Raw genomic sequence first — 26,524 nt, forward strand, 5'->3', positions numbered from 1 at the left:
TCACTGAGTTAACATTAGGATAACTGAATAACATCGTCAAGGCTTGGGAAAGCCATAGGAAATGTATTTTCTCTCTCTATCTCTTAGCAGAGCTAGGTAACCTGCCCAGTAATAAATTCACACTTATAATTGTACCGGAATGACAGCCATTGTAAGGGATTAGTGCATTAGTTTCTCATAGTGTACAGGAATAAACCATTTTCCTACTTGTGCTCACTGATATAATAATGACATGAACATTCACAGGATTTTTGTGTCCAGGGAGGGAGAGCTTAGTGTCTAAAAGGCAATCCCTGGGCGTCTTATGATCAAGCAGATACATTCAACTGTCTCTGACAGCATAGAGATGGATTTTAAAAAAATATTAATATTTAATTTAAATTTAAATATTTAATGGATTTAAAAAAAATATTTCTTTATGCTATATTAGTAGATGTATGACACCTTGTACAAAGGAAATGTTGAGGTGTTGCCCATAGCAGCCAATCAGATTTATCAAGTACATTCTACAAAATGATAGCTAGAAACTTATTGGTTGCATTGGGAAACACCTCCACTTTTCCTTTTAAGAAGGTTTTTCAGAAGGATTTCTATTATTCTGATTAATTTGGAAACAACCAAACTGGGAATATTTGTTGTGACAGAATAATTGTATCCTTCACTAAGGATGGGTATAATCAGGGCCCGATTAAGGGAAGGGAGGCCCCCGGGCTAAGGGTACTGTGAGGGCCCCCCCCTTTAGCCCCGCTCCCATGAGGTGCCCCCCTCCCCCGTGAGCTTACCTCCTTCCGTTGTTCCACTCCCTTTAGTGCTTCCATGGCGCACTGTAATCTCCTTATAGAGGAGATCTCGTGAGAGTGAGGCTATGACTCATAGTCTCACACTCACGAGATCTCCTCAGTAAGAAGATTACTGCGCGTTGCGTAAGTCCTACAGTGACAGCAAGCAGCTAACAGCATAACATTTGCTGTTAGCTGTCTGTCATTCTCCTTGAACAGGTGACAGTCGGAGCCCGGAGCGGGGACGCCCCCGATCTGATGAATTGCGGCGGGCCCCCCCAGCTACCCGAGGCCCGTGGGCTGTAGCCCCTTTAGCCCCATTGTTAATCCGGCTCTGGGTATAATATAATAAATATTTTCACAATCAGTGAATAAGACATCCCAACATTGAAGCTAGGGTCTACATTCCTGTTTAGAGTAAAAAAAACTTCAAATAGATGATTAGAGCATGTACCCCGTGTCATGGCTCATATGTAAGTTTTGGAATCTGCTAATGTAAACAAAGCATCTCTGTTATCCGGGTATCCCACCTATGCAGCTTTAGACTGGTTATTCCCCAGTGTTTAAATACTGTGCATAACTTGCATTTTTATCAAAAGTGCAAAGCATGCGACTGCATGTTAAAATATAACCTATTCTATTCAATGCATCCGTATCCATTTGCATGCACACTTTCAAGTGCGGTTGTTTTGAGGCGTAGTTGGAAGCTGCTTGTTCCATTTCAGTGCGTTCAAAGCATGTCAAGACACTTGAAGAAGTCCATTCATGTCTATGGAAACTTAGTTTATACATACCCACTAGGGGTTTACACATGCAGTTTAACCAGTGTTTGTTATGTACCCAAGTGTGCTAGATAAGTTATTAGAACTGATCTTGACGAGACAGGCAAGGGGTCAGTCCAGGGAGCAATCCAAATAACAAATAATAGCAAGGTTCAGAACACAGCAGCCAGCGTGGTGAATGCTATAACTGGCAGGGAAGCTCTGTTTTCCTTGCCCTATAAAGGACCAGCCACCAATCAGGGACACTCCTAGGAATGAGCCACCCACTCAACTTCCTACTCAGGTGGTCACATGACCACACTAACACTGAACAAGTGTCCAGGCTGCCTGTCAGTCAGAGCAGCCAGGACAGAGAATAAAGTGACGGATCTCATTTAACGAGCCGCCACCGAGCTGAACAGCAGTGTCTCCTAACAGTGTTGTGGTTTTTTTTTTCCCATTGACTTCTATGGATCATTTATTCTTGCACTACCTGTAGAAACTCCATTGAAATGAATGAGCTATAGAAATGAATGAGGGCTCTAGAAAGTAATGGGATTAAAATATCAATGGAGCTGCATAGCACTGGCAATAGTTTTTCTCCTCACATCAATAGTAATATTCAATTCATCTCTATCGATATGTTGTTGAAGTAAGGAGTCCATGGGAGTCCCCTTCTCAGCCAATCACATCATGACTAGTGTGGGAAACCACTTGTGATTGGATGAGAGACTAATAATCATGATCAGATTATATGATAGCAGTAAAACACAAGATATATCTAAATATGGTGTTTCAAATCACCGGGTGCCTCTCCAGACAGCATATTCCATCAGGAACAGTTCAACTCTCGTAGTTTTTCAATAACAAATGGTGTTTTCTGCCAATGATGCCAGATGTTCTCATATTTATCTAATTTGTTACGGCTCGTCTACATGGATCTATCGTGACCAACTGTATCATTGACCAGATCAATCCATTCTCTAACCAATGGACGTTCTGGTGCCATCCATTTTCTGACAATGACAACTTAAGCCAACATAAAGAGAGTAGACAATAGCTGTCGAATTAGTTTATGCATCTTTTCGGTTAGACCTAAACAAAATATACACGTTTTCGGACTAATAGATGGAATTTCCAAACTAAGTTTCATTATACAGGGGAACTAATATTTCTGATAGCTTCTTAAAGGGCATTACTGCTAATATATTACTGAGCATTACTGTTGCTGCAGGGAGTAATTGGGTATTAATACAATTTTTTGACTATTTTGAAACTATAACCATTTTCAATATACACTCCCGAGTAGAGTGAGTATGGGACTTACCTGTTCTGAAGCCCCGCCCATTTTCGGGGAGCCAGTTAGAGTGTGCTCTGTCTGTGGCCAGCCCTCTTTTCCGCATCACAAACCCAACATAAAACGGTGTGATCTGATTGGTGTAAATACATTTTCATTCTGCTCTGTTCATGTTCATGACTTCAGCAAGATGATATGGCAGAGGGAGCCGGCCACCATGGCATAGAAAACATTTAAAAATAGAATTGGGGTTATTCTTGACCCTAAAAACTCCATTACTGCTATTGCTGGTATATTTGGACACTACTAATTGTGATTGCTTGTTATGGTTACTGTTATCACATTACTGTATACTCAGGGGCGTAACAACAGAGGGTGCGGCGGCTTAGGGGCGCAGAGGCAAGGCGTGCACAGCTATGCTGGGTCACTCCGCCCTCTTCCAAAACTTCCACTTCCCCAAAGTCTCTGCTCTGCTCTCTTACCTCCGCTGTGGAGGTAAAACCGCTCCTAAGCGGCACATGACCATTGAGCGCATGCAGCGAACCGCACTGTACTACGGGGTCCAGCAAAGCACTGTTCTGCCCTTGTGTACTCTAATATTACTGGGGACTTATTAATGGGCATTTGCTGTTACTGCTGTCACATTACTGAGCATTACTGTATGTGTTGCAATTTGTTTGGGCATTACTACTATTGTTGGATTAATAATGGCCATTACTGATACTACAGATATGTTACTGGGCACTAATACTATTGGGCATTATTATTGTTGGTGGTTTATTGCTGTTACTGCTGTACATATTACTGGTCATTAATACTAATGCCTGGATCTTGTGAGGGAGAAAGAGGCTCCTGTAAATTACTATTACAGCAGGTCGCCCAGTCACACAGAACAAACTTGAGGTGAGTAATTTAACCAGAGTTTTAAATTGAATTCCGCGCCTATGCCCTGGGCCTCTTGGGAACATTGTAACATCCCTTACCATGGAAGGACCACGTGTAGAGCAAGTGTGAGATCTCAGTTTCTATAGCAGATCGCCAAGATGGAATATACAGTGTTGCTGAAGCTTTTAGGTGCTTGGCACGTACCTTCAGCCATTAAGCCATTAATTACAGCTCTAACGATGTTTAGTTGTGTATTTATGAATGGGCGAAGAGCCATTTTATGCTGGCATGGATTCTTTATCCTCGCCCAATTTATTAATGCTTTTACTGCAGCCGATAAATATCTATATTTATCAAGTACTGTGGTGGTAATTGTAGTTAGCCGAGTAATGCTCAAGTGCCACAGTGATAAATTAATGTTAAATGTTGACGATAAGTTTTTCAGTGATTATAATACACTACAGTGAGCTAGCTGCTACTCAGTCTAACAACAGACTAAGGAGAAGATTGTCTAAATCTTCTAAAAAAAAAAAAAAAGTGTAGGTGTTGCCCATAGCAACCAATCAGATTCTAGCTATCATTTTATAGAATGTACTAGATAAGTGATAGCTAGAATCTGATTGGTTGCTATAGGCAACACCTCCACTTTTCCTTTTTAAAAGGTTTGATAAATCTACCCCAAAGGGGCAGATGCCATTGTCTGTTCTATCACATCAATGCAGAAACTGGTGCAGTTTAATATGCCTGATATGCCTCCTTATTAATTATGCCCCACACAATTATGTGGGGGTAACTTTCCATAACCATAATATTCATCTCATACTATTGGCTATATCTCTTCCCTTATATCAGTTTATTTTTTATTACAGAGAAGAATTCACAAGGAATAGCAGTATATACCATCCTTAATTCAATCATACTGTGTGTTCCAAGAGGCCAGAAAATGATTCTTGCAAGGAAAAATACAATATTTTCAATCCTTTATACTTCGACTTTAAAGGGATTTTCCATGTACAGTTTATTTCATTCTACATGACCTCCAGCATATTTTACTGAATACTCTGTATTTTTTTTCCCATCCTTGCTTTTCAGGAATGTATCTATAGAATCAGGCAGGAGTGACCTTGTGCCCCACCTGTGCCTTGTGTGCCAGTAAAAAACAATAGGATTATAAGGTTGGAGTCAAACGCTTCTAATTTAGTTGTCCAAAAGCCTACATCATTTTCCCTAACCCTATCTTGCACAGCATGAAAAGCGGTAATCATATTGTAACAAGCATAAAAAGATCTAAAGTAGTCTAGGGGACTGATATTGTGATAATTCCTAGGTATAGGGATGTATCAAATACTGTAAAAATGGCTCAGACAGGAGGAATTAAGTCATCTCCCAGAGCACTCTATAATAATAGTGCAGCAGGAGTAAGAAGTGATGTACAGAGGCAATGACTACATGTTCGGTTATCAGAGTACAGAGTGTTCATGCTGACAGCTGTTTTCTCTGTAAACTTACATTGAAAGAATGTTGCTCTTGACAGCTGTTATACCCTCAAAAGTAGTTAATATTTGTATTTTTTTTAAAATACTATTTATTGAATGCATCAGGAACATAGAAAGGTTACAGTGATATACACTACACATAATTCTACAGTCAAGCCAAAATCGTTAACAAAAATTGGTGATGCAAATTTTTAATAGAGACATGGGAGAGGGGGCAAAAGTGAACTGGGGGGGGGGACCTGGTGGGTGAGGGCTAAGAGGGGATAAATACATTCAAAGGAGAGCCATGCGGTAGATCATGGAAGTACACTGCAGAAAATAATTTGTTGTGTCATGTTGTACAAGTTAAGCAGCCTTTGAAGTAGGCTACACATATAATCACTGACTATTTAAAGGACATAAAAAAAATGATGCTCATGCACAAAGCTATAACACTCTGTTCAGACTTATCATAAATCTCCACTGAATGTATGAATCTACCAATCTGTACACTTTACAGACCATTTCTGTTACCTAGAAGACTGCAACTCTGTCACTCAGATTCTGGAATCTGCCTTGCTCTGCAGTGATTCAAAATCACCCCACCCCCTCCTCCTATGCAGTGCTTTGTAAACTGTTTTCTCCAAAGGGCTGATACACATTTAAAGCAGGACATATTTAGTTAAGTATGGACACTTCAATTGTTTTCACACATTTTATTTGGTTTAATAACACACAGATTTCCATATATTATTGTTATTTCAATTTTAGCAGGTGTGCTTGCTCTTTAAAAACCACTGCAAAACTGGGTTGTTGTTGCAGATAGCTACATGAAGCCATTATCACCGACCAATCAGTGAAATGTATGCTTGGGATGTCAGCAATGATGACTTGACTCCTGTTGCTGTATGAAGCATCCCTTGGCGTGACAATGCTGCTTGTCTAGCACTAACCTTAAATCACATGGAAATGAAATTAACTGCTGGGAAAGTATGCCAGCGTTTCCATCCAGGATGATAGATTTTGATTGATAGACATGCACGGTATTCCTTTGATGTTGTACAGCCTGAGACAAAATCACGTATCTGCCACTGTGCACATACCTTGGGATCATTGCAGTAAAATTAGAACAGAACTGCCACTTATCCCAGCGCTGAACAGAAATACAGCAGTTACGTGCTGGGCTAGTCCCTTCCAACATTCTGCTGTGCCCTGAAAAACAGATGTTTATTTCACCCATTTATCATGTTTTATACAATAAAGGAAATCAGTGAGAGAAAAGTTGGTGTAAGTAGATACCCAGTGCTATGAATGGACAATGAACAATGAAAGTGGCTATTAATGTTAGAAAATGACTGTAGCCCCCTGTCCATGTTGGGGGTAGGTGGATACACTCAGGGACTTACAGTATGTCCGGAGATCCTGACACTCACCTCTCGGGATTTGCTCAATCCCCTTATTCTCAGGTACAGTGGGTACTTATCCTGCTAGGTAACAAAGAAAAGTTGGGTGTGTCGCTGACAGACATGGTGGCGCAGTACAGCTTCAGTTGACGAATGAATGGGGCTCCGCACTATCTCTCTGGTCAAATAAAGAATCACTTTTATTGCATCTTTCCTTCCTGCACATGTCTTAGTTGCTTAATCACAGTATCATATGATACAGTTGTCCCCAGAGCTGACACTCTCACTGATCGGTGTACTCCTTCTTTCTTGCTCTCTCTCTACATCCAGCTTTATCAGTGTCTCTCTTTGCACTACAGGGTATGTCTTTTACTTCTGCACACTGCCCACTCAATGCAGCGATTCTCCTCATGTTACGCAATTCACTACAAATCGCACTTCACTAGGAAGTGGCCAGAATGCGGGAGAATGGCCGGCAGTCCCGGGAGTCCGGAAGACCTACCCAGAATTCTGGAGTCTTCTGGACATTCGGGGAAAGTGGACAAATATGATCTATTATTTAGAAGAAAAAAACTATCTCTGGTGATAATTTTTGGAGATAGGGCTACTCCCTATCTATCAAGCAATGCAGGTGCGATATTGCCTATGGTAGGCACTGCCGGTGAAGAGATTCACATACACTGTCACCATATCAAGATGGCAATAGCAGACAATATTGTTATTAAAATGTATGGTTTATTAATTTATTAGTACTTGCTAGTATGTGATTATTTCTATAACCTAATGGTTAGATTTTAGTTTAGGAGTGTTAGGGTATTAGGTTTGACCCTTAGGGGTCCATTTATTCTCATGCAGTAGTAACACACATTATGAATCATTGCTAATCACAGCGATACCTAATGCAGGACATATGTGACGTTCCGGCGAATTGAGAGCCTAGTGATTTTGATGTTAGCCACGTCCCAACGGTGCATTTGCCATGCCCCCAAATGCATAACCACAACCCCGAAAACGGCGACGCAATTTTTTTTTTCCATGCTTGACTACAAGGGGGGGGGCATGAATTTGTTGTACCGGGGCCCTGAATTCCTCTTGGCAGCCCTGTATGCACGTAATACACAGGGCCGGATTAAGGGGATGGAGGCCCCTGGGCTAAGGGGGCCTCCATTCCCCCGTGACTTCCCGATAATGGACTTCCCGATAATGTCACCATATATAGGGGATAATGTATCCTCTACTGTAAGGATATTATACTGGATATGAACTCCACTGACACTTCTGATATAAACTGAACACTACAGGTACGCTGTCCCTTATAATAACACTATATTGCTATTTAAATACAATGTGACTATAGAATAAGTGTTGATGTGATTAGATGAAGGAGAAACAAGTGTAGCACAGTCAGAGTCTTGTCTGACTCAGCAGATCTCTGTAAGGCCCGTCCCTGCTACGAAATGCCATTTTTTGACATTTCCTAGAAGAGAAGGTTTGAAAAGTTAGCAAGTATGAAGTAAAATCCTTTCCTACTACTGTCCTTGATCCATCACTGGGGAACAGATCTATCAAACGTTTTAAAAAAGAAAAGTAGAGGTGTTGCCCTTAGCAACCAATCAGATTCTAGCTATCATTTTATAGAATGTACTAGATAAATGGTATCTGGAACCTGATTGGTTGCTACCGGCAACACCTCCACTTTTACTTTTTAGAAGGTTTGCTAAATCTACGCCTAAACTTTGATGTTTATGGAGCAATTAAAAAAAAAAAAATACACATAATGGGACTCATTTAATAACAGGGTTCAACAAGCATGGTGTACTGCAATCCATATCAAGCAATCAAGTGTTAGCTTTGGTGACTTTTGCACTAATGAAAGCTGATATCCGATTGGTTGCAGTGTTGTCATAAAATGGGACTAAGGGGCATATTTAAGAAAGCACGATAGTGCTTTTACTGGGTAATTAAGGTGCCTCCGTGTCCTCCGCAAATTTATTAAGGGTGCATCGCAGTAGATATCATGGATATCTGCTGCTTTGCACTCCTCTTCGTTTTTGGGAGCAGTCACCATTCAACAGTATGGTGACTGCACCCAGCTGCAATCTAACAAGTTCCGAAAAAACATTTTTTTCGGAAACTTGTCTTGATAATGTACGCCAGCTGAAGCTAGCGTACATTATCAGAAATTAAAAAACCCAATGCTGTCAGCTCTGCTCCGAAGAGCAGAGCTGGACAGTGCATGTGTGGAGGGATCACATGATCCCTCCCTGTCACTCACCGCTTGCAGAATTGCAGACAGACCGGGATCTTTGTGGAACTGCACATGCGCAATGGAAAGAAGAAGAGGAACGAAGATGACGTGGAGGAGATCCTAGAGACAGCGCGTCCCAAAGAGGGAGGTAAGTGTGATTTTTTTTTATCACAGAAACAGCAGTTTTTCGGAACTGCTGTTTCTGTGTTCCATTTTTAATAAATTTGAGAAATAGATCAATCCTTATCCATGCGATAAGGATTGATAACTATTTCTCATTTCTGCCGATCAATGATAAATGTGCCCCTAAGACACTTATGACTGTTGTCTATTTCCAGATGGAGACATCACAAATAGACTGGTACAACTATGACAAAGATTACATTTACAGTAAAAACATCTGCTGCTTGAATTAAGGCACAGAAATCTTAGACCCAGATACATTTAGCACAGGCTTCACAAGCTACCGGCAGGGCAAAAAATGCGGGTACCCACAGGAATTTTTCAGAAGGAAAAGTGGAATGTTTTGGGGGCTTCTAAATACCCACCACGTCGTCAGTCTGCAGTAGATAATAGCATACTGCAGCAGAAGACTGAATACTTCAGTCACAGAGCCTCACAGGAGACCGATATCCTCACTGTTTCTTACTGTACAAAACATATAGGGCCTGATTTCTTAAGGCAATCAGGTGTATGTACTCCAGAATTCAACAAGGAAAATACATGTGGTGATGGATACGAGTCTAGGTACGCTCTAGACAGGACACTACCGTATACATACAATACAAATGTGGATTATAAAATCACAAAAGACCACACAGGAAAAAAAGATATATAATTATATATCAACTAATATAACCTGTTAATAATTAATTAATGACAAAACATTAAAAAATAAGTATTTTTTATTCGTTATTTCCATGAGATACATTTATTAGTATGTTATGAATGTCTACTGTACATTAAATACATTTTTACAGTTGCTCCTGATTGCAAACACATGTTATAGCATGCATACACAGCCGTCATCACTAGTAATCGGCACTTAGACTAGACCTGTAGCTAGAGCAAGATGTACGGTTGAAAAACAAGTACTTTAGAGATGCCCAGAACTTGAATCGGACACTACTGCATGCAGGCCCTTTCAGAGGTTAATAGAGGATCAGGGAAATCCAAATTAAAGGGCCCCCCCACCCCCTCTTTCATTAAAACTCCCCATTAAAAATGCATTTTAAATTGTTTTTAATGCTTAATGTTATTAAAATTTACAAATAAAATACTGTATACATATACTGATGTACTAGATTATTGGAGATGTCAAATTAGAAGTGCCTTTCTAGCTTTTTTTTTCTGCAATCGCAGCAATCAAATTAGACTAACCCAAGCTTCGTGCCCTGTCACAGTTAATAGTGAGCATGGTCTGCCCATTCAATTGCTCTTGCCCCATAGTTAAACGATGATAGTTTTTCACATTCTGCAGCACACTGAAAAAGCGCAAAGCAATTGTGATGTTAGGAAACACCACAGAAAGTCCTAGTCCAAGGATTTCTGTAATACCGCTTTCATACTGCCGCCCCGGCAATATCCCGGGTTTTTCAAGCCGGGTTTTTTCCGGGGCTCGGAGCGTCCCAGCTCAGAAACACCATTCATACTGCACCTCGGACCCGGGAATTTCCCGGGTTGACCCCATTCATACTGCACAAGTCTGTGCCCTGGCATTTTGTGGGAGTCATCACCAGAGCAGTTTTCATTGGCTGAAAAATGGTGATGTCATTGAAAGGTGACTGGTTTTTTGATGCATAAAGATGATGCAAAAGTGGGTGGTGATTGTTTACCACATTACCTTTCATCATGGCCAACGACTCACTTTTGTGTAGCCCAGAGTTCATGTTTACTAGTGTGTTCTTCTCCTTCTCGAATCTTCCACGGGCTCCCACCGATGACATCATCCTCCAGAGACAACCCGGGTTGCACCATTCATAGTGCAGGCAACCCGGGTCCGACCCGGGAATTACCCCTCGATAAATCCCTGTCGTTTGAGCTCGCCCCGGCAAAAACCCGGGATTTTGGTGCAGTATGAATGGGGTACAAGACAATTTTGTGGAACCCTGCCAGTCGGAGGTCTGGGAAAATTTCTCCCCTAGTTTACCCCTTCCCCCCTGTCTGGTAGTGCCTGGCTGCCTGCGCTGGAAATTAGCAAGCCCTTACTGTACATTGACTATGGGCAAACGCCCTTTCTCTATTTATGGGATCCAGCATTGCCCACCAACCTGGTGTGTTCCTAAGGACTCTGAAGGTCCAGCCATGCACAACTCCCTCAGCAAGGTGGTTTCTTTTCAGTCACACAATAGTGTTGCCGATGTCCCTCACATGAATGGAAAATTCATGTGAGGGACATCGGGGAATTGACAACTGTGGACTGTAGGAACTGCCTGATTGGGGGATGACAGCAAACCCCAGGAAAAGTACTGTACAATACTGTATTATAGCAAAACTCATTAAACTCCACCCACAACAAAATGTTCAGTTTCGGCTAAATTTCTTTAACAGTGGGAAGATATCTGGTGGAATCTGGTTTAGATTTTGATCTGCTGCTACGTCACTGTCACCATTTAAAAAAGGAAAAAAAAATATACCACAAATTGCAGATTTAAAAAGGAAGAAAAGAAAAGAAATTGGTGTATTGCCCATATCAATTGGCAAAAATAGGTCGACCTCAAGAGGAATCATGCGTCCACTGGTTGTGCTATTTGGGATTGGAAATAGTTTCAGATTGCATAACTGGGTTTAAAAAACCATTATCCCTTCAATTGGTTTCATTGCCACCCACTCTATGGGCTCAGATGACTGGGGGAAGTACTCATTATGCAACTGAAATGGCAATTAAATGTCATTCAGCAAACAATAGGATATAACTTGTACAAGAGTTACAGAAGCCAAGTTACAAGTGACCAGCAATGTCCTACATGTTTACTATGTGTCTTAGACATATATGGAATAATTCACAGATAAATTAAAGTGTATATATATATATATATATATATATATATATATATATATATATATAGATTCCAAATAGTGAAGGGGATGTAGGACCACCAAGGACCACTCCTGCATGTCACGTTGTGTATAATCAATCTCACTAAGGCTCATGACAGTGTAACAATACAAACCCATATAACAAATACTATTTTGCATGTACCTATATTTGTGCAAATAAACCATTACATCAAGTACATAGATTTGTGGCCTAGGACGGCAGCATCTACGGAGGTGCAAACATTGGAATTAGGTGCATTCCTTGCTCAGTACGGATCATGCACATGAGTGGTCCTAGTTTGCACCCACATGAAATAATGACACTTTATTTTTGCAGGACGAGATTAGGGGATGCGTTTAGGGGGGGTACCCTGCTTTGTGGGAGGAGGCACTGGATTATTTGCCCGTCCAAAGGGCTTGATCTTTCCAATCTCATCCAGTATTTTTAATGAGATGCATTAATAAAAAGCTTCAAACACATAAAAATGACACGTAATAAATGTAGTTACCATGTCCCCTCACTCTCATTTTTTTGTGTGTTTTCTAATTTTGCATGATCAGGCAAAGACATATTATAACAGTAGGTCAATGAGTCTAATATAACAATTGCAAAGTGCTGCGGAATTTGGTGGCGCTATATAAATCAGTGTTGATGATGAATTACTGAACAATATATTAAAAAATGAAACAAACAGTAGAAATACAAAAAAGGACTATTTTAAAAATTAAAGGGGGATAGGGTAAAAGAGGAAAGGGTAAAGGGAGAAAAGAAAGGCTTTTGATCAGATTTTTAAGAAGTAGATAAACATAAAATTAGGGTGGAAAGGGACTGAGTGGGGGGGAACGGTACAGTGGAGGGGGGCTTATTTCTCATATTTAATTTAACATATAGTTGAGAAAGGTTTAAATGAATGAAAAGAGGTATAGGGGAGGGGGGGGGGGGGGGTTGTCACAGACCAAGAGGTCAGTGTGCACCTAAAACTGTGCCAGGCAGACACATTTGCCCACATACATAAATGATGATGATACATAAGCACATACTTACCTACTTTCTTCAGCTCCCTTCCGGGAGCCAGCCAGTGGAGGGGGGCGTGAAGGGGCGGGGTGGCCGAAATCGCGTCATTTCGGCCCCGCCCCCTGTGACGTCATGACGCAAATTGCGTCATTTGACAGCGGGGGCGGGGCCAAACGCCGCGATTCACCGGGAATCGCGGCGTTTGGGATCTAATTCTGCCCACTTCACTAGGAAGTGGGGCACTTCCTAGTGAAGTGGGCAGAATTCGGGAGATTGCCACACTCGCCCGGGAGTCCGGGAGACTCTCACAAAATGCGGGAGTCTCCCGGACATTCCGGGAGAGTTGGCAAGTATGCATAAGCAGCGATAGTCTGCATTTTTTACCGTCCGTAAATGAGCCTTAGAGACTACACAAAATAGTTTTTAGAGAAAGAAAGGAAAGGAAATGTAAAAAAGAAAGTTGTAGTTACTGTCTCTTTATCTAACATGCTTTGTACTTCCTGTCGAAGTCAGCAAATTGGATAAAGTCATTTCAATTAAAATCGAACAAACTTGGCAGCTGCAACACGTGGCAGCAACAGTATTTAGTCTTTTACATACATTCGCACAAACACGCACACTTGTAAAATAGTACACATTAATGGTAGTTGCAACACATAGTCATTTATGTCGAAATATAGTAGTATTTATATGTAATATCATAAGTTAAAGGCATATCAGTAAAACATATGGTACTCGTTGAAGGAATCTAGTCATGTGTGGTATCATACTAATCCTCTTCGCATTTGCAACTGTCCGGTTCACTCTGCGAAGGAATCGCAGAGTGCATACGCAAGTTATTAATGTTAAGGAATTATGGACTATTATGATGAGTAATCTTGGCGGGAAGATCAGAGCTCATCCCCTGGAGAGATGACCCCCTCCTTTGGATTCCTGAGCATAAACTAGCCAATGAACTACAACCCCCTGGACCCTCCTGAAACCTGGACCAATAGAAGCAAGCCACACCTTTGCATTGTTTTACTGTATCTCTGTTTGCATATAAGCAGCAGCTCCTCATCCAGAGTTCAGTCACCTAGACCACAGACTTCAGACCTGAATGACTGTTCACTGGATCCAGAGCGCCTGCGATAAGTAACGGCTGTACTTACTATTATTTCGCTAAGATATATCTACTGCTACTTTTTGAGAATAAATCTTTGTGCGTTGGAAACACAATTCGAGATTCGACAATCGTTATTGGATAGCGACAAAAAGCTCATAACATTCCCTTCATCTATAAAAAAGATTTACATTTATTAAAGGTTCTAAAAAGGTATACAGGAGCAACCAATCAGATTCTAGTTGTCATTTTCTAGAATGTATTAAATAAATAACTAGAATTTGATTGGTTGCTGTGGGTAACATCCTCACTTCATTTTTGTAAATCTAATCTTTATGTTTCACTAAGTCTATAATAACATAATGAAGTAACATTGCTCTTTATGTGAAGTTATTTCTCACGAAAATCATCAGATGACAATTAGAATATGATTCATCTGTCTGACTTTTATTTACAGGTTCTATGAAGCAATCTCTGGAAATAAAATTCTTCACACATTCCTTTAGCCAAACTAGACATAGAATATGAGCAACACAATGCAATACTCCCTGTCTAATATTACAAGGTGGATGATCCAAAATAATGGAAATAAGTACAATGGGATGCTTGAAGTAATGCGCTTCATTTAATTTTCTTTATTTTAATTGTTGAATAAATTTTCCAAAAATGTTAAGTATAAAAAATATTCAAGTTTAAGAACAAACTCCAGGTTTCAGGGGAAAGACAAAGAGCAGATTAGTTTGTGTATCCCATTTCTATTCTATGGGGCATATTCAATTCTTTGAATTCCCCGCGGCGTTAAAACTATTACCATTATTACGGTAATAGTAAGCTGGATTTCAGCTCGCGGCTCAAGGAGCTGCAAGCTGAAATCCAGCGAGAAAAGTACCGTAAAAACGTTTTTTACGCTAACGGTAATAGTGCGCGCGCCGCGAGATTTTCTGCGTTTCCGCCGACAATTGAATATGCCCCTCTGTGTCTATTCTGACAAAGTATATGCGTTACTTTAATCTCTATTGTAAATAAGTGGGGTGGAGTGGCTATAATTATTATCCTTCATTTAACTAACATATTCCGCAGCACTATAAAATCAGAAAATGTTATTCAATCACATCAGTCCCTGTCTCAGTGGAGCTGACAATCTAATTTCTGACCAATTTTGTCAGAAACCAAATAACCTTCCAGAATGAGTTCCTAGAGAAAACCCAAACATTATATGAACATGCAAAAATCTTCAAGGGAAGCAGGGACAGAGGAACATGGGCAACTACTAGTCCCGTCGCCCCAATAGTTAAGCCCATGACACTGTGGGCTTCATTTAGAGTCGGACGCAATGTGCGTCTAAGACTTACATGAAAGAGTAGGAGAGGGAGTGTGCCGCAGCTTCGTAGGGTATTACAAGCGGCATGCAACCCCAGTTGCGTCCCACTCGTAATACCTTACTGAGCTGCGACCAGTTCCTGCAGCTAGCTAACTATTTGCGCCACCTAATTCCTGCCGCACTTTTTCAGTCGTTTGACGTGTGTTCCGCCTGCGTCTTGGTTAGTTTTTGCGGGTAGACGCCCATAGTATCTGAATTATTCAGTCACGTCTACATAACTCCGTGTTCCACCCTTTCCCTCGTACTGAGACGCAAGCTGTCACAGTGTACACTGCGCCTGAAAAGCAGACAGAGCTGCAGGGAACTGTTGCTTACTGCGCATGCCCCATCAGTGGAAATGTGCAGGATGCGCCTGAAATGGACTTTGCGTCCGACTCTAAATGAGGCCCTATGGGAGTATGCATTCAAAAGAAAAGGCATAGGTTCATATCTAAAGGCAGGATCATTCTCTAACAAAAATCTGGGACACACAAATGATAGACCATGATAAATGACTAATATATAAGTATATTAAGAAATGTAATATGTCTTGATTTAGATATGTCTTTTGACTAGTGCTGTGTACACACTACGGGTTTGTCAGCCAATTATCGGGCCAAACACCCAAAAAACGACAGTTTGGCCCAATATCGCATTAGCGTGAATACTTGTATGATGAACGACAGTCATTCTAAAGTACTGATCGTCGTTTCATTTGTATGTTCAGCAGAACTATAAATCTCTTTCCAATCACCATCCGATCCTGCAGTGTGTATGCACTCACAGGACTGTCTGCTCAGAGGAACCTGTCACTGTGTCTATGGTGTTAAATGTAGAGAGCGCTGTAGGCGGAATTCGTCCATTTGTTCTGAGACTGAATATTTAATTTCAGAGTCCCAGAAGCTAACGAAATTTATAATGACATTGTGGAAAAGTCAAAGTTTATTTTGTGTGTTATAATTAGTGTGACAGGAATGACCGACTACACAGCTCTTGGACTAAATGAAGAACTGAGATCTGAAGGTTAATCATGTATATTGTGTACACATGAATCGGCAGACTGATTAGAATGTCAGTCGTTTGTAAAATTGTTAATGATAACAAGTTAGTCAAAGGTTTTTGTAGCGTGTACCCAGCCTAAGGTGAATGGACAGAAATCCCAGTGAATGGCTGACCACACGTCAGTGACCAGAGGGTTTATTGTGATATACAGCTACAAGTCTCCCTTTCAGTTTTGTAGACACACACCTTTTATCTCTATTGCAAATGTATGTAGCAGGAATAATTATTTGAATTTTATAAAGGAATATACTGACTCTGTATAAGAGGAGTTTATAGTTTCAGAGCGACAGAGAGGAAAAAGAAAAAGAACAGGCCAGCATTAGATTACACCGTAAGGCTGGGTACACACTACAGGGTTTTCAACTGATTATCGGATCAATCACCCGATAAACGACCGTTCAGCTCGATGTGACATTAGTATGTACACTCCAACGATGAACGACTATCGTTCCAAAGCTCATCGTATTGTTTGATTTGAATTTTAAACCGGACTAAAATTCTCGTTCAGCGACGGAAAAATGTTGTCACAATTCTGCAGTGTGTCTGCACTCAGGACCGGCAGTGTTCATAGATCTCTATGGAGGATGCAGAGTCACCATCTTTTCAGCCGATGGTTATGGGATGACCAAGCCAACCAATCAGATACAGAGAAAATGCTGGAAATAAATTCAAACCATTTCCAACTAGAACTTGTAGCAGAGCAAATATAAAGAGAGTTCTGGCCCTTGAAATGACTGGTTACTTGGTGCGAGCAAGGTGAAGATGGGGATGACGTATGTGTCTGTTACTATTTTTTTTTTTTATTTCTTTCTGCTTATGGTGAATTGTACACTGGTCAGGAGCCTCATGGACCTGTATACATTACCGTAGCTGGGGAGAAAGGTTTATTGAGCAATGAAATATGTTGGTTGTTTAGGGGCAGGGATTCAATCCAGTTAAATATACCTAATTACCGAGCGCCAAAGCTTTTGACACTATCTGGATCTAAAGTAGATATCTATTCTTTTAGCAGATTTGTTACTATCATTATCGTTGTTTTGCAAGGCGTTGCACATTGGGGAAAACAGGACATACAAAAACAGGGACATACAAAAGACAGGGACATACAAGGTAGACAAAATAAATACAGGCCTGAAAACAGAGGGTAGGGAGAGCCTTACTCTTGATAGAGCGGACATTCTAAGTGGAAGAGGACACAGTTGAAACAAGAGAAGCGAATGTTGATCAGAGTGAAGATTGGGATAGGGTGCATTAGTGTCAGTAGTATATGTGAGAGTCATGTAAGCTCTTATAAAGAGATGGGATTTGAAAGAGCATCTAAAGATATGAAGAGCTTGAATGCTATAAGTGGGGAGCAGCACTGGAGAAGTCTTGTAGGCAGGAGTGATCTGTGGTTACCAGAGATGAGGCAAGGCACAAGTCAGAGGTAGATCTAAGAGAGCGAGTATATTTATATGATATTTCATAGTTGCCTACTCTTCCGGAATGTCCGGGAGACTCAGGAATTTCTGGGAGTCCTCCCGGACTCCTGGGAGAGCAAGTAATTCTCCCTGATCCCGGGCCAGCTCTGTTAAACAGAGGGGATGGGGCTTTGTGACGTCGTGCATTCCTCATCGTGACCCCGTTCTGTTTTTATTGGTTCAAAATACTGATTAGTTTGGGCGCGGGGCTAATGACACAATTCTTCAAGCCCCGCCCCCCACACACTCACCTGCCTCCCGGGAAACAACTTGCCAATGTTGGCAAGTATGTGATATTTGAGATGTATGAAGGGGTGGTGTTGAAGGCTTTGTAGGCAAGGGTGAGTAATTTGAATTGGATTCTGCAGGACGCAGTGAACCAGAGTAGGAATTTGCAAAGAGGTGCAGCAGATGTGTAGCAGTGAGAGAAGAAGAGCAGTCTGGCTGCAGCATTTAGATGGATTGAACCGTGGATAGATGGTTAAGTAGCGCTGACCAAAGTTGTCAATGATTTGATCACAGCAAAAAATAATAACCAATACTCTCTTCTAATTCTCCTGGATCTCTCTACTGCATTTGACACTGTTGACCACTCTCTCCTCATACAAACGCTGCAATCCCTAGGTCTTGAAGGCACTGTCCTATCCTGGTTCTCATCCTACCTATCTAATCGCTCTTTCAGTGTTAATTTCTCTGGATCCACCTCTGCTCCGCTTCCTTTATCAGTTGGAGTACCACAAGGCTCAGTCCTAGGTCCTCTGCTATTCTCTATCTACACCACTTCTCTTGGAAACCTAATAAGCGCCTTTGGATTTCAGTATCATCTCTATGCGGATGATACACAAATCTATCTATCCTCTCCTGATCTTTCACCATCTGTATTGTCTCGCGTTACTGACTGTCTTTCTGCCATTTCATCTTGGATGTCCTCTTGCCAACTCAAACTCAATCTTTCAAAAACTGAATTAATAATATTCCCACCCAAGAACAGAAGCTTCCTGCCAGACATTTCTATTTCTGTCGATAACATGACCATAAATCCCACCCCGCAAGCTCGTTGCCTAGGTGTAATCCTTGATTCACAACTGTCGTTTATTCCCCACATCAACTCTATATCTAAATCATGTTACATACACCTAAAGAACATTTCCAGAATACGCACATATCTGACACAAGACACCGCAAAAACATTAATTCATGCACTCATCATCTCCCGCATCGACTATTGCAATTCCCTCCTTACTGGTCTTCCCAAAGTCAGACTTGAACCCAGGGCCGGTGCTAGGGTCCACGGCGCCCTAGGCATTTTTTAAAAAGCGGTGCCCCCCCTCCGCAAAAATCGCCGCCCTCCTCTCCTTACCTTGTCTCACCACCGCCGCCTCTCTGCTCCGTCTCCTCCCGTCCACTCACTGACACTAGTAAGTGGAGGGGAGGAGACAGAGCAGAGAGGCGGCGGTGGTGACAAAATAGCCTCTCCCCCCCCTCCCCGTGCATCTAAATGCTGTGCGGCGGCCGTGACAGATATGGTCAGTGGTCGCCGCACAGTTTTAAAGTCTTTTAGTATTCTGTGGCGCCCTCCAGAGCCCGGCGCTCTAGGCAAGTGCCTAACCTTGCCTAATGGGAGCGCCGGGCCTGCTTGAACCCCTACAATCTATTTTGCACGCAGCAGCTAGACTGATTTTCCTTACAAACCGTTATTCCTCTGCTGAGCCACTTTGTCAGTCTCTACATTGGCTGCCTGTATTTCCACGAATCCAATATAAAATTCTTGTACTAACATACAAGGCCATCAACAAAATTGCACCAACATACATTTCCTCACTTGTCTCGAAATATCTCCCTACTCGACACCTCCGTTCTGCACAAGAACTGCGTCTCTCCTCCACTCTCATCACATCCTCCCATTCTCGGTTACAGGATTTTTTCCGGGCTGCACCTACTTTGTGGAATTCCCTCCCTCGCACAGTAAGACTTTCCTCTAGTCTGGCTGGTCCATTGTGCAATATGATGTAGCACATGCCCTTGTGTTTCTAACTCCCATTGTCCTATAGATTGTAAGCTTGCGAGCAGGGTTCTCTTACCTCTCTGTCTGTATGTATTACCCAGTATTGTATTATTAATGTTTGTTCCCAATTGTAAAGCGCTACGGAATTAGCTGGCGCTATATAAATAAATGTTTATGATGATAGTGAGGGGACTGCCAGATCGGAGAAGGTTGCAGTATTCAAGGTGGGAGATGAGGGGACTGGATTAGAGTTTTGGTAGCATCTTGAGTAAGAAAATTGAGAAAATAATGCAGCACATAAGACTTTTTAATGCTTCATTGTCCTCTTTATCTCAAGCTTAGCCAAGATAAAATTAAACATTCTTTACAGACTTAGGTTGACCAGCACCACCAGTTGCCACATTATATTAAAAGCGTGACTTAGTACCCGTCAATCAAAGCTTCCTGGACAAGGGAAGACACTTATTTTATTCAAGAATGTCTTTAAATTTAGTGGTTACCAAATGCTATGACTTTAGTTGCAATGATTTGCTTACTCAGCTAATAATACCCATGGATGGTGATAATACGCGCACATTCCATAAGTGTTATTTTTATTACTGCTGTTGTGAATGCAGACGCCATATGTCCTCGACTTCATTAATGTAACACAAAAAAGAAATGACATTTAGCTATAAATAAAAGCTGTGGTTTTATTTGCAGGTAGGAGTACAGGACGATAAAGTGCCAAGGAAAGCCATGGCTGGGAGGAAGAGGCTAGTGACTTCTTGTGGGTGTCTAGATCGAATAGACATTAATAATAATAGAATGTGACACAGGGGAAGTATTTAGCTCCTTATGAATTGTAGGAGATAGCTGGACATGAGCAGGATAGCGTCAGAGTCAGCATCCAAATGGAAAAAGAGATTTAGTTTAGTGTAACAAGCAATTCTAGAGAACATCAACAGGTGTTCATCAACAGGGTAGTGTTACACAGGTGCACATTTTGGAAGGTGTTCCCAGAACAATCCTAAAGTGATGCTAATTGGTGCCTGCTATAGGATGCCTTTCGCACCAACTAAGGCAATTTTACTCAGAAAATGCAGCTACAGGTACAGACAGACATACCTCTCAAAATGTCAGTACCTGGCATCTGTACAGGGGGCGTGGCCCCATAACAAATGGGGCGTGGTCACGCCCCAAGAGTGCTGTAAAACACTAGGCTGCCCCTTGAAAATCTCCCTTCCCTGCAGCACACACCAGTAGGGGGACTATGCAGAACAGCGGTGAATGGATGATACCTCCCAACGTCCGCACCTGCGGGACAATGCCTTCAAAATCGGGACAAGGAGCTGGGTCACCTGCTTTTTTTTTTTTTCCATTTAAAATGTTCCTAATAGGCTGCAGAGTCAAGTCTTGCCCCTCGGGCTAAAATTTGCCAGCCAGCCCTCCCCTGATCGGACCTGTCCCACCGAAATTGGGACAGTTGGGAGGTATGCACAGATAAAGTGGTACTTGTTATTAAACAGGCACTGCATGGAGAGATGTGGTTTGGCATATTTACAGGGTAGATGTGTACAATTGAAGCAAGATGATGTTCGTGAACTGGCAGCAATTCAATGCGATGTATTTGGTTCAGTTTTCTACAAAAAGTTAATAAAAACACGGATATGTTACATGGAATGTTCATGCTTCTAAGTCCTGACACTGGCTACTCTCTGAACCAATCGCTTTATGGATTCATACTTTGGGTGGTGTTACACAAGTTGTTTTCCCTTAAGCCAGGGGGGAGAAAAAAAAAAAAAAAAAAAAAAGCTTTTCAGTATTTCAGAGCAGGACAGTAGTAGGAAACATTTGGTGACTTTAGCAGGTTTCTTACTGGCTCTAAATGCTGCGAAGTAGTAAGAACAAGAAATCTTCTTCTGACACCATCTAAGCAAACGGCACTCACTACAATAGAATCCTTGGCATCCGTACAGCCAGACGCGGGCTGGGAGAGGCGTGGCCGGGGGGCACACAGGCGGCCGCATCTCATGAAAAGGGATGCGGCCGCGTCATTGATGACGCGGTCGCATCCCCTGTCATGTGATGCGGCCGCCTGTGCGCCGACGCGCCCGCATCTGACGTCATCAGATGCGGCCGCGGGGGAAAGAATTGTATTTTGCGGCCGGTCGGCCTACCCCCCGGCCCTAATAATGGCCTGACCGAGCGGCCCGGGGGGACGATGCCCCCCTGCCCCCCGGGCCAGCCCGCCACTGCGTACAGCCACCTATCTTTGCCCTATATAAGATCTCTTTATATTTCAAAACTACAGTAGGGGCAACAATTGTGATGGAGAGGGATGAAAAATAAACATTATCTAACAAAGTCCAGTGAAAACCTGGTAAGACTATTCTACCTTCATGCTTCCTATATGAACGTTTTACAGCTGAGGGAAGATTTATCAAAACTTCTAAAGAGCAAAAGTGAAGGTGTCGCTTATGGCAACCAATCAAATTCTAGCTATCGTTTTCTAGAACGTAACAAATAAATGATAGCTAGAATCTGATTGGTTACCATAAGCGACACCTTCACTTTTCCTTTTAGTGAATATGATACAACTACCCCTTTGAGTCTAGTTGTCCTTTAAGAATAGTTTACTATTTAATCAGGTTCATATTAGGGATGTGCACTGGCGACTTTTGAGGTCTCGTGTTTTGGATCCGGATTTTCGCGATGTTTTGGGTTCGGATTTGTTTCGCAAAACACCTGCCGAAAGGTTGTGGTTCGGATTTAAGGTTTTGGATTCGGATTTTTTTTTAAAAAAAATTAAAAGTGTAAAAATCAAGTTTTTGGGCTTATTTTCAATCCTACGCTATTATTAACCTCAATAACATTCAATAACAATCATTTCCACTAATTTAAAGGCTATTCTGAACACCTAACACCTCACAATTTTTTATTTTTTTTAGTACAAAATGTTGCAACAAGGTATCTTTCTGGACTGCGTAGAGGAGTGTTCCCCACAATATAATTAAAAACCCATCAACTGGTCTGAATTACACCCAAAAATAGTATCTGCACTACGTAGAGTAGTGGGCACTGGGCACCACAATAAAATATATAGAAAACCTTCAACAGGTCTGAATTACACCCAAAAATAGTATCTGGACTGCGTAGAGTAGTGGGCACTGGGCACCACAATAAAATATATAGAAAACCTTCAACAGGTCTGCATTACACTGCACATACGGCTGCTCCTCCATCCTCCATCATATACATGTTGGAGTTTCAGCGTGTCAAAACCTCTTGTTTTTGATAATGACAGTGCATTTTGAATATTTTTCAATTTGCCCTACAACACTGAATGTACTTTATCTATGATACGCATCTATCTTTCTTGACTGCGTAGTGTGGTGGCCCCGGTACACAATTTGGTACCGAAGCCACAATATAATAAAAAACCCTCCACGGGTCAGAATTCCACCAAAAAAGGGTATGGACTGCGTAGTGTGTTGTGCCCGGAATACAATTTTTTACAGCGCCAACAATATAATTAAAAAATTGGGCATCAACTGTCACCGTTGTTTAATATCTGATACACCTAAATATGGACTGCACAGTGGAGTGGCCCCGGTAGTAAACGTTGTGAGGAAGCAACCTCCTTCGCCGCTCACTGACCAGGTTACCCGCTGCACTAAAAACTCTTTCCGAGTACACACTGGAGGGGTGACAACTCAGGTAAAATAGAGCCAGTTTGTACAGGGGCTTCCAAACTGGCTTTTTTTCCTGCCAGTAACAATATGGACTGTCTGACATGTCTACTTGGATGGTGTCAGCAAAGTAATCCTCCACCATTTTTTCAATTGTGACAGCATCCAATGCAGCGACAGTAGACATGTCTGCAATGGTTGGCGGGTCCTTCAGTCCGGACCAGATGTTATCAGCATCCCCGCCAGCGCCTCTTTTAGGAAAACTGAGCTTTTTCCTCGCAGCCATAGATGTGGAAGAAAATGAGGGTTTCCTATGTCGTAGGTGGCTGTGTAGGCTTGAATGGCCTTTTGATGCTCCTCCATCCTCTGCAGCATATAGAGGGTGGCGTTCTAGCACGTCACTACCTCTTGTTAATTTAGATTGCAAGGCTTGTAAATACTTTGAAGATAAAAAAAAACAGGCTGCACAAACTGTGGAGCTAGAAAGTTAAATTAAATAGACCACGTTTTTTTGGTTGCTAGTATCTATGCCCCCCCCCCCCCCCCCGCCCTACACTTGTAGTTAAATATAAAAAAAAGCAGCCTGCATAGACTGTAGAACTAGAAATTCAAATATACAAAGAAATGGACAAAGGCAGTTTGGTATCTGTCTGCATCAGATCCCCTCTCCACTAGGAGTAAAATAGAAAACTATTCAGCCGTTATATAATCTAGAATATAAATAGAAATTAATAAAGGCAATTTAGTATCTGTCTGCATCATAATCATCAACATCCTCCTCACCCCCAGCTACATCAATATCCTCCTCCCGGTGTACAACATTCACACCTTCATTAGCCAAATCTGTAACTGGACTGTGGGTGATCCTTCCAGCATATGCAGAGGGCGTGCTGCAAATGGTGGAAGGAGTCACCTCTTCCCGTACAGTGATGGGAAGGTCAGGCTTCACAACCACCAACATCCTTGGACTCGCCTTGGGGATTTGTGATAATTTCTCTTTAGAAGGCCGAGTTGTTTGCTGTTTTGTTGCTGACACCATAACTCTCTTCAATTTTTTGTAGGGGGGGGGGGGGGGGAGGAGGAGGGCTAAGATCCTTGGGTGAAGCTGAACCACTAGTCATGAACACGGGCCAGGGCCTAAGCCGTTCCTTGCCACTCCGTGTCGTAAATAGCATATTGCCAACTTTACGTTTCTCCGCAGATGATTTTAAGTTTCTCTTTTTGCTACTTTTTCTTAACTTGGGCTTTTTGGATTTTACATGCCCTGTACTAGGAGATTGGGCATCGGGCTTGGAAGACGACGTTGATGGCATTTCATCGTCTATGTCATGACTAGTGGCAGCAGCTTCAGCATTAGGAGGAAGTGGGTCTTGATCTTTCCCTACTTTATCCTCCAAATTTTTGGTATCCATTATATGTAGCACAAGATACTGCAGAATGTGTGAACTTGGTAATATTGCAGTACCAATGGACTTATACTGCTGGATTGGTTTTGCAAATTTGGTTATAATTATTTATTTATTTTTTTATAACTTTTTTTTTATTTTTTAAAAACTTGGGAATAATGGGGAAATAACTATGCCCTTAGAAGCACAGAGCACAGGACACAGCACCACTGGACTGAACAGGACACAGCACAGGACCCAGCAGCACCACTGAACTCAGAAGGACAGAGCACAGGACACAGCACCACTGGACTGAGCACAGCACAGCACAGCACAGGATATAGCAGGGCAGAGGACCACCTAAAACAACCTCCCTCTACCCTGATCAATGCCTGAGTGAAGATGGCGGCGGCCAGCGGGAAATTTATAGAATCCGAGTATCGCGAGATCCGACAACGGGATTATGACTCGGAGCCTCGCTTTCAGTTTTGCAATTGGCGGGAATACCCGGATCTGTCTCGGATCCGGCTCGGATCGGCAAGGTTCGGGTGGGCTCGGATTTCAGATATCCGAGCCCGCTCATCCCTAGTTCATATTGTTACTTCTTAAATATAAATCACTTACTAAAGTGCACAACACGCGTTTAAAAAAAAACAGAAAATGTTATTTATTCTCTTGAAACAGGTGATCAACAATAATGTGTATTAACAACATTAGAGGAATAATTTATTAAAATGTATACATGATAATTGTTTAAAAGTTACAAAACATCCTACCGTATAAATTACTTCAGTACTTACAAAATGAAAAATAAATCCCCATAAATATTGTATTTTCTTATAAAAAAAAAATCAAAAAAAAATTCCAAAAACAAAGATACATCAACAAAAAACAGTCACGTGCAGGCACTTGGGAACTAAATTTTGTAGCTTTACTAAAACCCCATTCATGATAATCAGAATTCAATGCAGTATCTGTAATTATAAAGTAATTATGCTACTAACAGGTTTTGCAGATGTCCAAACCTTGACCTGTCAAGTTATTGTAGCGCAGAGATCAGTATTACTGGTTGCAGTGTACTCTGTTACCCACTCTCCCACAATGTCCGGGAGACTAGTGAATTCCAGTTAGGTCTCTAGGACTCCCGGGAGAGCAGGCATCTCTCCCACTTGCTAGAGAACAGTGCAGTATGGGAGCCTCCATGACGCGATTCGTCATTGCGTTGCAGGACCAAAATTGGCTGGGCCTTGCCCCCTTCCACCCTCACATATCACCTCCTCTCCCAGAAGGAAAGACGAAAAGTTTGCCAGTATGCTTTATATATCTAGCTCCCATTGCCCACACACAATGGAGGCAGCCATTTTGGGCAGAGTATGGGTTCTACCATCCCAGAACAGGGGCGGCCATCTTTCTTGCAGTGCACTATGGTGAAGGAGGTTAACGTTATACATATTGTGCTAGAATATACAAAAGCCATATAAATCTATGTCTAGACTCCTGCAAATAATATATTTTTTTTTAACGTCATCACTTCAATGTACATTAGGAACAACGCACTTCCTAAGGTTAATTATCAC

The 26,524-nt window shown here is 41.8% G+C and overlaps 1 long non-coding RNA gene across 1 annotated transcript in view; it reads left to right on the top strand.

Annotated features, from left to right (window-relative positions):
- LOC142153003 (uncharacterized) overlaps positions 1-26,524 on the top strand; it is a 121,346-nt gene that overhangs the window by 88,620 nt on the left and 6,202 nt on the right. The window contains exon 2 of the long non-coding RNA XR_012691424.1: positions 4,815-4,897. This is a non-coding gene — a long non-coding RNA (uncharacterized LOC142153003). The remainder of the gene's footprint in view (positions 1-4,814; positions 4,898-26,524) is intronic.

Source organism: Mixophyes fleayi, chromosome 4, assembly GCF_038048845.1.
Source record: "Mixophyes fleayi isolate aMixFle1 chromosome 4, aMixFle1.hap1, whole genome shotgun sequence".
Lineage (NCBI taxonomy): Eukaryota > Metazoa > Chordata > Amphibia > Anura > Limnodynastidae > Mixophyes > Mixophyes fleayi.